Source organism: Pinus tabuliformis, chromosome 2_2, assembly GCF_031772625.1.
Source record: "Pinus tabuliformis cultivar Carrire ecotype Pingquan chromosome 2_2, CPIR1, whole genome shotgun sequence".
Taxonomy (NCBI): Eukaryota; Viridiplantae; Streptophyta; class Pinopsida; order Pinales; family Pinaceae; genus Pinus; species Pinus tabuliformis.
In genome coordinates this window covers 1,280,620,358-1,280,630,325 of record NC_142300.1, presented here as the reverse complement: position 1 = coordinate 1,280,630,325, position 9,968 = coordinate 1,280,620,358, and the positions used below count along the sequence as shown (strand labels likewise).

At 35.4% G+C, this 9,968-nt stretch overlaps 1 pseudogene; it reads right to left on the bottom strand.

Moving 5' to 3' along the window:
• Positions 1-4,182: 4,182 nt before the first annotated feature.
• Positions 4,183-5,000, bottom strand: LOC149198153 (uncharacterized; annotated as a pseudogene).
• Positions 5,001-9,968: the final 4,968 nt, after the last annotated feature.

The following is a 9,968-nucleotide window of genomic DNA, read 5'->3' as shown; positions in this document are numbered from 1 at the left end:
AATCAACTATCAAATTTATGAATGCTGACAAAGTGAAAATATGGGGCTACATGAATCTTTTAGATTCCTCAAAGATTACCTCCTCTGGGTCATCTGAAGATCTGCTGCTCAAATCAGCAAACTGATCTCGCCATTGAGACCCTTGCGAAATTGTGAGAAGAATGAGTATAAAGTTGGTTTCATTCTGAATCTCGGAAAATTCAGCCTCCAAGGAATCTAGAAGATTCCCTCAAGATTTTGAATATCCTCCTCCGCTGGGAATCCACAAATCTACTTCTCAAAAGGCAAATCCAACTTTGCCATTGCATTCCCTATGAAAATCTGGGAAAAATGTCTGTAAACTTGGTTACATTCTGATACAAATGATTTTTTTACCTCCGTGGAATAATCTCTAAGTTCAGGGTTCCACTCCTGCATCTAGGCTAGGCATGGTTCCGCTTATCAAGATTTTGTCGCTTGCAATTCTGCCAAATCTCTGTTTTCTTGTCCATTCCCTCAGTTTGGTTCCCCTCTGTCGGCGCACTATATAGAAATGTTTTATATACATCTTCGTGGTGGAGTTAACAATGATGTCGTTGTGGCACATTGGTGGCGGAGGTTTTGAGTTCCAAACCTGCTCCCACCCTTTTTTTTAACATAGGCACATTGTAACAGTTTACATTAAATGGAGTTGGTGTTTAACGATATATGGTTGTGGAATCATCACATCGTCACATAATTAAATATGGCTTTGGTGCGTTGTTTTGGTTGGAGTGCACCACATAGGGCTGCCTGGTGGGGGTCGGCCCACGTTGGCCGGGCGGGTTCGATCCCCGACGGCTCCACATTGGTTTTGTTAATGGTTTTATAGCATATATATATATCGTATGTTGTTTGGTTGCATACATTGGTTGGGCGGCAGGTCCGACAGGGGTGGCTCGCACCTTGTTAATACAATGCTGTATGGCAGTTGGTGGGCTGGTGGGGGTCATGGCCCATCGGCCCATATTTAATTCAAAATTAATTTTTAATATATAATGTGGTTGGGTGTGATAGAGGTGGTGAGGGTCATGGCCCACCACCTAATTTTAATATTTTATTTTATTTTTTATTTTTATAATAAGGCCACTTTTTTCGATTTTGTCTAATATAAGGGATATTAGAAAAATTAAGTATCCAACAAATTTACCCGCTTCTTGAGAGCTAGATTCACTATCCAGGACTTGGTCAATTTGTAGGACATTTAAACCTGGCCGACAACCCAAATTTGACGAAAACTTTGACTGGCTCTTTCTCCCTCACACAAGCTCGGATTTCAGTGTCGTTCACACCATTGGAATCAGGGCGATGATTACTTCAATTTGGTGTTGGTTTGGGAGAAATATGGCCACTTTAAATTTTGACCCTTTCTGAGTCCTCTGGGACTTCTGCATGTGTCTGGAGCCACCTCGATCATTCCATAATATCAATCTAAGCATGGGAAAATATGTATTGAATAGTCCAATGTTTTCTATTCCCATGGGTGGTGTTGATGTTTTATTAGGAGTCTTGAAATTTTCTTGGGAAGGAAAGGAAATTGAGTTAAGGGGTATGACACGGAAATTGGAGAAGTTAATAAGATCTAATGGGGTGGAAAATATTTTGAATAAATAACGATGAGGCATAATTCCACAATAATTCTCACTAGATGTTCAAACATCAAAATCATATGTTTCCTTGGATCTTCAAAGAATCTTGGATAATCATTCCAAGGTATTTGAGACTCCCAATGGCCTTTCATCTATTCATGATCATGATCATGATATTGACTTGATTATAGGAAGCATTCATCCAAACATGAGACCTCACAAGTATTGCTATGCCCAAAACAATGAAATTGAAGGTATGGTTGTAGAAATGCTAGAGGCAGGTATAATTCAAATAAGCCAAAGTTATTTCTCTACTCTAGTAGTATTGTTACACAAGAAGGATGGATTATGGTGTATGTGTCTACATTATAGGTAGCTCAACAAACTCAATATTAAAGATACATTTGTCATTCTTGTAATTGATGAATTTTTGGATGAATTACATGGAGAAATTTACTTCACCAAGCTAGATCTTTGTTTAGGATATCATCAAATTAAAATGAAGACTCAAGACATTTCGAAACCAACATTCAAACCGATGAAAGTCATTATGAATTTTTAGTCATGCGTTTTAGCCTTACTAATGAACCTTCCACATTTTAAGGTTTGAGTAATTCCATTTTCAAACCCTTCGTTAGAAAATTTGTGTTAATATTTTTTTATGATATACTAATGTACAACACATCTTTAAAGGATCATGTTCAATATGTCGATAGGGTTCTCAAACTATTGGAGGAGAAACACTTGTATGCAAAAATCTCAAAATGTTTCTTTGGGGTAAAGAAGGTGGAATATTTGGGTCAGATTGTATCTCATGAGGGTGTTAAGGTAGATCCTGACAAAATTAAATTCAGCAAGGAATGTAAAGTCCCACAACCCTAAAGCATCTTTGAGGATTTCTTGGGTTGATAGGGTATTTTCGCAAGTTTGTTAAGAATTATGGGAAAAAAAAGGCACCTCTAACAACATTATTAAAGAAAGATGCATTTTTTTGGACTCTAGAAGCAATTAAGTCCTTTGAAAAAGTTAAAGAGGAAATCTGCCAAGCTCTAGTTTTAGCTACTCTGGACTTCACAAAACCTTTATGGCGGAATGCAATGAGTCGGGAAATGGAATTGGTGTTGTTTTAATGCAAGAAGGAAGACCCATTACTTTTGAAAGTTTTCCAATGGAAAGTATTTAGATAAACCTATTTATGAGAAGGAATGTTGGAAATACTACATGCCCTGAAGAAGTGGCATCCTTACATAATGGGAAGACACTTCAACGTAAAAAAAAATCATGATAGTCTTAAATAATTTTTGGAACAAAGATTATCTTCAAAAGAGAAGAAAAAATGTGGCACAACACTAAGATGTTGGGTTATGACTTTGAAATCATCTACAAAAAAGGGAAGCAAATTGTTTTTGCATATTCACTCTCAAGAAGGGATGAGGATGTGGAAATTTTTTTATATTCCATTTCTATTATCCAAACTCACTGGATAACTGAAGCAACAGAGGAATGGAAGAATGATGATTATGTGTGGACGTTCATTCAAAAGTTGCAGCAGGATCCTAGTACATTTGATACTTTTATCTAGAAAAATGACTCATTATTGTACAAAGGTCACTTATATCTATGCAAGAATTCTCAACTCAAACAAAAGATTATTTTGGAATTGCACACCTCTCCTTTAGGATGGCACTCAGGATTTTTAAAATCTTACCATAGGGGCAAGAAGGATTTTTTTTCGGATGGCCTTAAATCTAATATTTAGAAGTTTGTAGCAGAATGTTTGTTTTTCCAACAACATAAAGTTGAGACAATTAATATCCTAGGTCTGTTACAAACTTTAGCCATTCCAAGTCAACATTGTGAGGAGATCTAAATGGAATTTACCACAACTATGCCCAAGTCTGAAGAAATGAGTGTCATCATGGTGGTAGTTGATATACTTACCTAGTATGCACACTTTTGTGCATTATATCATCCTTTTAACACCAATACAATGGCAACTGCATTTATGGAAACAATTCAAAAGCTACATGGAAACCCAAAGTGTTAGCCTCATTCTCAAATTAAAAACAATTCTAAGTCCAAAGAATTAAATTAATTAAAATCACGAAAGTTAGGATTTAATCGTACGTTTCTAGGTTGAGTTTGTTCCTCATGGTTAGGAGTAATTTTAGGCTTAGTTGGTCGAGAGATTCTCTCCAACTAGTTAGGCTCCTAGATTAGTGTGTTGTTGAGATATTTTCTCAACCAAGTTTGTTCTAGATAGATGCACTATCTTCAGAAAACTTCCTCATGTATTTATATGTGTCATATGCATTATTTTAATAATGAAATTCATTTGAATGAGAGACTACAGGAAAGTCTCCAATGCCTTTTCCACCATGTTTGGTTTTTCTATATTTCTGATATTTATTTTATGAGTGTGAGTGTGCATTATTTGTTTATTAGTTTTCTACAATTGGTATCAAAGCATCAATGGTTCTTAGGGCTTGACTGGTTCCATGGCAGTCTTCCTGGAAACCTATTAATTATATTATGATCATGGCAATGGAATCAGAAGGGGAGACATTGTTTACATTCATATCTCATGCCATTTATTGGAGAACTCGTAGCATGCACATATTGTATTTTCACCAGCACATTGACGGTATCTAAAATTCATGACATCCGTCAAGCTCAATATCTCAGTGTCATAAATATGTTGCACATCCATCTCAACATACGCCTGAATTTGTTCAAGATTGGTTTTAGAATTCATTGTCTCAGTGTTCATCTCAACATTCTGTGACTGATTCGTCTCAAAAATTGTTTCAAGATTTACAAGATTAAGCACAGGATTCACTGTTTCAAGATATACAAGATTAATCACAAGATTCATTGTTTCATTTCTCAACTCAGAATTTTGTTGCAGAGCTTTCTCAGAATTTGTTTCCAGATTCATCTTAGAATTCCTCTGCAGACACTCAGGACTGGTCTGAGGAACCACTGCATCACTATTTTTTTGCGGATTCATCTCAGAATTCGTTTCATGGTTCAAATCAGTATTCACCTGAAGATGCTCAGGATTGATATCAACATTCTTTGATTGATTCTCATTGTTTTTCTCAGGTTAGCCATAGGATTTTCATCATCGCCCCCAGCATTCATCTTAGGGCTCTGAGAATTCATCTCGTTAAAGATCTTTGGATCAAAAATAGGTCCTAGAAAATCTCCTTCCAAACTTCCCAATGCTTGGAATACTCGGTGTTGTTCTACCCATTTGATAGCAAGTATCTTAAATCTTATCTTCCCACCTTTCTCCACATTTGAACTTTTCTTATTTCTAAAAATAGGATTCTCAACCGGTATAAATTCAAAATTTGTCATTTTCTGAGATGGTATAAAAACCTCAGCCATTGTTGTCTGCGAGATAATAAATAGCGAAAGGGAGATGAGCAGAGAGCACAAGAAGTGGGCTCGTGATTAAGAGAAGAGAATCCACGACATTAATTCTGAGAAGCATTGTAAAACCCATGAATGCGTCGAGGAATTGCAATGTGAAAACCACAACATCAAAGTCAACATTGATGAGAACGACGTGAGACCTGTGAGTAGCATGGAAAGCTAGCAACACGAACCGATCTGATTTGATCTTTACACATAGACCTGCGTTTGGAGAAAATCAGCTCTACTACGATGTCCAAGGGAGAAACAACTAAAACTTGACAAAAATCCAAATGAAATCGGTATTTTCAGAACCAACGTGTGTTTATTGAAAGTGAACCAGAATTTGCATGGAGTTTATGGTGATCATGGAGTTCAAAGTTCAACAAACTGGTTGATCACTTGCCGTCTCCTTAAGGTTATTTATGCCCCCTCTCATTTTTTCTCTCCAACTAATAACGTGCATAAAGCTTATGGTGTATATTTTTACATGCATAAACGTTGAATCATTTTGAAGTGTTTTCATAAATCATTTTAAAAGGAAACGTTACGTCACTTTGGAGTTTTTTCTTAAAGTTTATAATTTAATGGGATGAGTGTAAAAACATTTTTTATAGGGATCATAAAATAATGCTTTTGGAGGAATAAGGTGGATTATAAAAATATTTTTTAAAAGGTTTGTAATGGAGTGACAAGATGCATATTTTGTATGCGAGCAATAAGAATATATTTTGGGAGAGATTAGGAGTGGATAAAATATTTTTATTTTGGGAGTAATAAGGGTGAAGATTGGGATTAATTTTTTCATAAGGCTCATGTTTTACAAATTTTTAGTAATAAGGTGTGAGTTTTGTCATTTTGGAGCAATAAGGAGTCATTTTTCAAGTCAAGACAAATTTCAAAGTCTTTGATGTATAAGTGTTTTGTAAATTTGGAGTGATAAGTGAAAGTCATTATTGTAATCCAAAGTAATATTTTACTTTGAGAGCAATTGAGTCACTATAGGAAGTTTTTTTAAGACAAAATTTTGCAAGCGTGACATTCTCATTGAGAAGTCTCCACAACAAAGTTGTGACATTTAAGAATGATGTACTCCAGTAATTAATAAAATCATAATTTTTGTGGTGCTTATGTCTTAGATCTGCCCGAAATTGAATAAGGGGATCTTAGGTACACAGTGTGTAATGAATGCGTGTGCATGGCTTGTGTTCATATTATCAAAATGTTATCTTTGTATTATTCTTAAACAACTACATGCACATAAGCAAGCTTAAGTATAAGAACGCTTAATCAAGATTAAGTACACAAGCACAAAGCATCACATCATCAAATTGATAAGATGATCTTCCAAGCAAGCACATTTCACATCATGTAATCAAAGCAATCAAGTTAAGCATGCTACAAAATCAAGAATTTCAAGCTAAGACGACATCAACATCATCAACACTTTTTGTATCACTTGCAAATAAACATTTTTTAAGTGAATTGTACAGGTGCATTCTCAGTTGTAACTGACACCCTAATTTGCATTGTTAAGGTGAATACATTAAGTCAACTAAGTCTTCAACTGAGTCATCAAGATTGAACTTGTCATTTGTCTCTTGGGTGCATTTTCGATAGTGTTCGACACCCTTCCTTTTTTAAAATGAACACATTCAGTGAGTACATTCAATAAAGCACGAAGTGTCAGTAATCAATCAAGAAAGTTCAAGAAAGCCATCTAACAAGAAATCATCATCAAACAAGTGTGAATTTTAGTATTCTTTTCTTCAAGTGAGCAATAAGCACTAAATCAAGCGAGCGTGTCATTCAAACAACAAAGAAAGTGAGTGTGTCATTCAAAAAACCAAGCAAGCGAGCATGTCAAAATCAAGTGCGAATTTAAAAGCATGACATCTACAATAAACGAGCCAGTGTGAATTTTATTTAAGCATTCACAAAGTGTCAGTGAAACATTCAAGCAAAGCAATCGTCATCAAAAGAGCGTGAAATCAAGAGTTCAAGCAACCAAGTTATAAAACTCTAGCAAGTGTTTGAAGCATCAGCAATACAAAACAGTACGAGCTAGCCTGAATTCAAAGTGAGCAAGCTAACATGGCGACATACATTCAACTTTCCCAAATTCTTAACAATTTGATTTTATCATCAACTCGTGACATGGTGAATTTCAGCAAAAAAACTCTTGCTAATATTCAAGTGCATCTTCAACATGCACATGAAATGATTAAGTTCCTTCAACTAGAGTCACAATTACAAAAAACTGAGTTGCTAGAGAAGAGTGATGCTTCCAAGTCTTTGAACAATACAGTTGATGATTCCAAGTCACTGATCCAACCAACTTCAAGTGTCGAAGTGGTCCCTGATCCAATTCAACTTTCTTCCAAACCAATCATCAAGCCATGGGAATAAATCCAAAGTAACAGAAATCGACGAGGCTTAGGATATGTCAAAGATGACGCCAAATTGCATATCCCAGATTATTCAAGGCCCATTAAGTTTGTCAGTGCAGGGTTTCTTGCACAAATCACATCGGCTAGTTCTAAGAAAGTTGAAGACAAACAGAAATACACACAAACTGAAGTTGCAGACAAATAGACATGCGTGCAAACTGAAGTTGCAGTCAAACCAAAATGCCTTCATTGTCAAAAAACCAGTCATTTGGAAGATCAATGTTTTTATCTCCATCCTTGTCACCATTGTGGCAAGTCAAATCATTCATCAACACAATGCAACAAACAACAACAATAAATCAGATTGAAGATCAATTATTCATGGATTGAACCCTAGGAATGGTCATCCATAGTCAAAAGATTGTATAAGTTTTACAATCGAATTCACTCACACATATTGTAGCGAACAATAAAAATAAAGATGGTACTCTCGTGCAATTGAACAGGGGAGTACACTAGTGAAACACTCGTACAATGAAGGGGGGAGTTCAGAAATAATTTGAAGAAAGTTGTCTCTCCTTTTAGCTGACAAAGGGGGGAAAATGTCAATGAAATTGACAGTGGTTGTCAGACTGAAAGTCTCGACAACATCAACAAAGCAGCCAGTGGGCATTTTCATCAACGAGTGAGAACCAACAAATTTTCCAGTGGGTGATCAATAGCAAAGTCAACAATGAGCAGTTTTCAAACACAACAAAAGCAACAGTGAGATGTTTTTCAACATCATTAGCTAGTGGGCGTTCTCAATATTTCGTCAGAGGACAAAGGATGCTGATTTCAAGCAAAGGACAATTGGATCCTTTTGCATCTTGGCACGTGATGGAGTTGTCAAGCAACATTCGGAGATAAATCAGACATGCAGTTGATTCATGTTCTCTTCAAATTTGAGTTTTTTCAACATCCAGCTTTGGCGGTTTTTTAGGCAAACGTTTTTTGAGGATCAACAGTTTTAGCATGAGAACTTGGAAGATGGTTCCTGGTTCTTAATTTGGACTTATCATTAAGGGGGGGAATGTTAGCCTCACTCTCACATTAAAAACAATTCTAAGTCCAAATAATTAAATTAATTAAAATTATGAAAGTTAGGATTTAATCCTACCTTTCTAGATTGTGTTTGTTCCTCATGGTTAGGAGTCAGTTTAGGCTTAGTTGGTTGAGAGATTCTCTTTAATTAGTTAGGCTCCTAGATTAGTGTGTTGTTGAGATATTTTCTCAACCAGGTTTGTTTAAGATAGATGCACTATCTTGAGACAACTTCCTCATGTATTTATATGTATCATAAACATTATTTTAATAATGAAATTCATGAGAATGAGAGACTACATGAAAGTCTTTCATGCCTTTTCCACCATGTCTGGTTTTTCTATATTTCTGATATTTATTTTATGAGTGTGAGTATGTATTATTTTTTCATTAGTTTTCTACACAAATATTATTGTAAGTGACAAAGATCCCATTTTCACAGGAAGTTTTTGGAAGGAATTATTTTCTTATCTTGGTACACAATTAGCTCATAGCTCATATTATCATGCTTAATATGATGGGAAAACTAACATAGTGAACAAATGTTTGGAAGGATATATTTGTTGCTTTGTATTTCATAAACAAACATAATGGGTCAAGTGACTAGCTCTGGCTAAATAATGGTATAGAACTTCCTTCCAATACTACAATAAAAATGACCCCATTTATGCAACTTTATCGATACAATCCACCATCCGTCACATCATCTTTAAGAGAAAATTCTATGGTTCAAGTAGTGGAAGATCATAATGAGCATCAACAAAAATTTCTTGAACTATTAACGGATAACATAACTCTAACACAAAATAAAATGAAACAACAAGAAGATCAACATCATAGTGAAAGAAGTTTTGACGCTGGAAATTAGGTCCTTTTATGGCTACAACCATAGAAACAAATGTCCCTCAAGAAAACTAAGAAGGATAATAAATTATCACCCAAGTACTATGGTCCTTACAAAGTGTTGCAAGATATTGGTACTATGGCATACAAATTGGATTTGCCTACATCTTCCTGAGTAAACTCAGTTTTCCATGTTTCATGCTTAAAGAAGGAAATCAGTGACAAGCTCCCAATTCAAACAATATTTCCAAAACTAGATGAGGAAGGAAAAACTTATCAGGGCCTAAAGCAGTTATGGAAACAAGAACTCCAAATTTAAAGAATTGATCAATTTCAAAGTATCTCATTAACTAGAAGAACTTACTCGTTGAAGATTCCACATGGGAGGATGACAATTTTATACAAAAGCATCCATAACTACTCAAGCATTGAGGACAACACTTTTTTTTGAAGAAGAGGGGCATGTTAGGTCCCTATAATACTAGTGTAGCCTCCTTATTGTCACTGTTACCGTAGCCCCCTTATTGTTAATTTTGTGCCCATGTAGCCCCCATATTATTATTGATGTTCCCAGTAGAAGCCCATTATTGTTATTATTATGCCCTTACATTATTATTGTTATGTA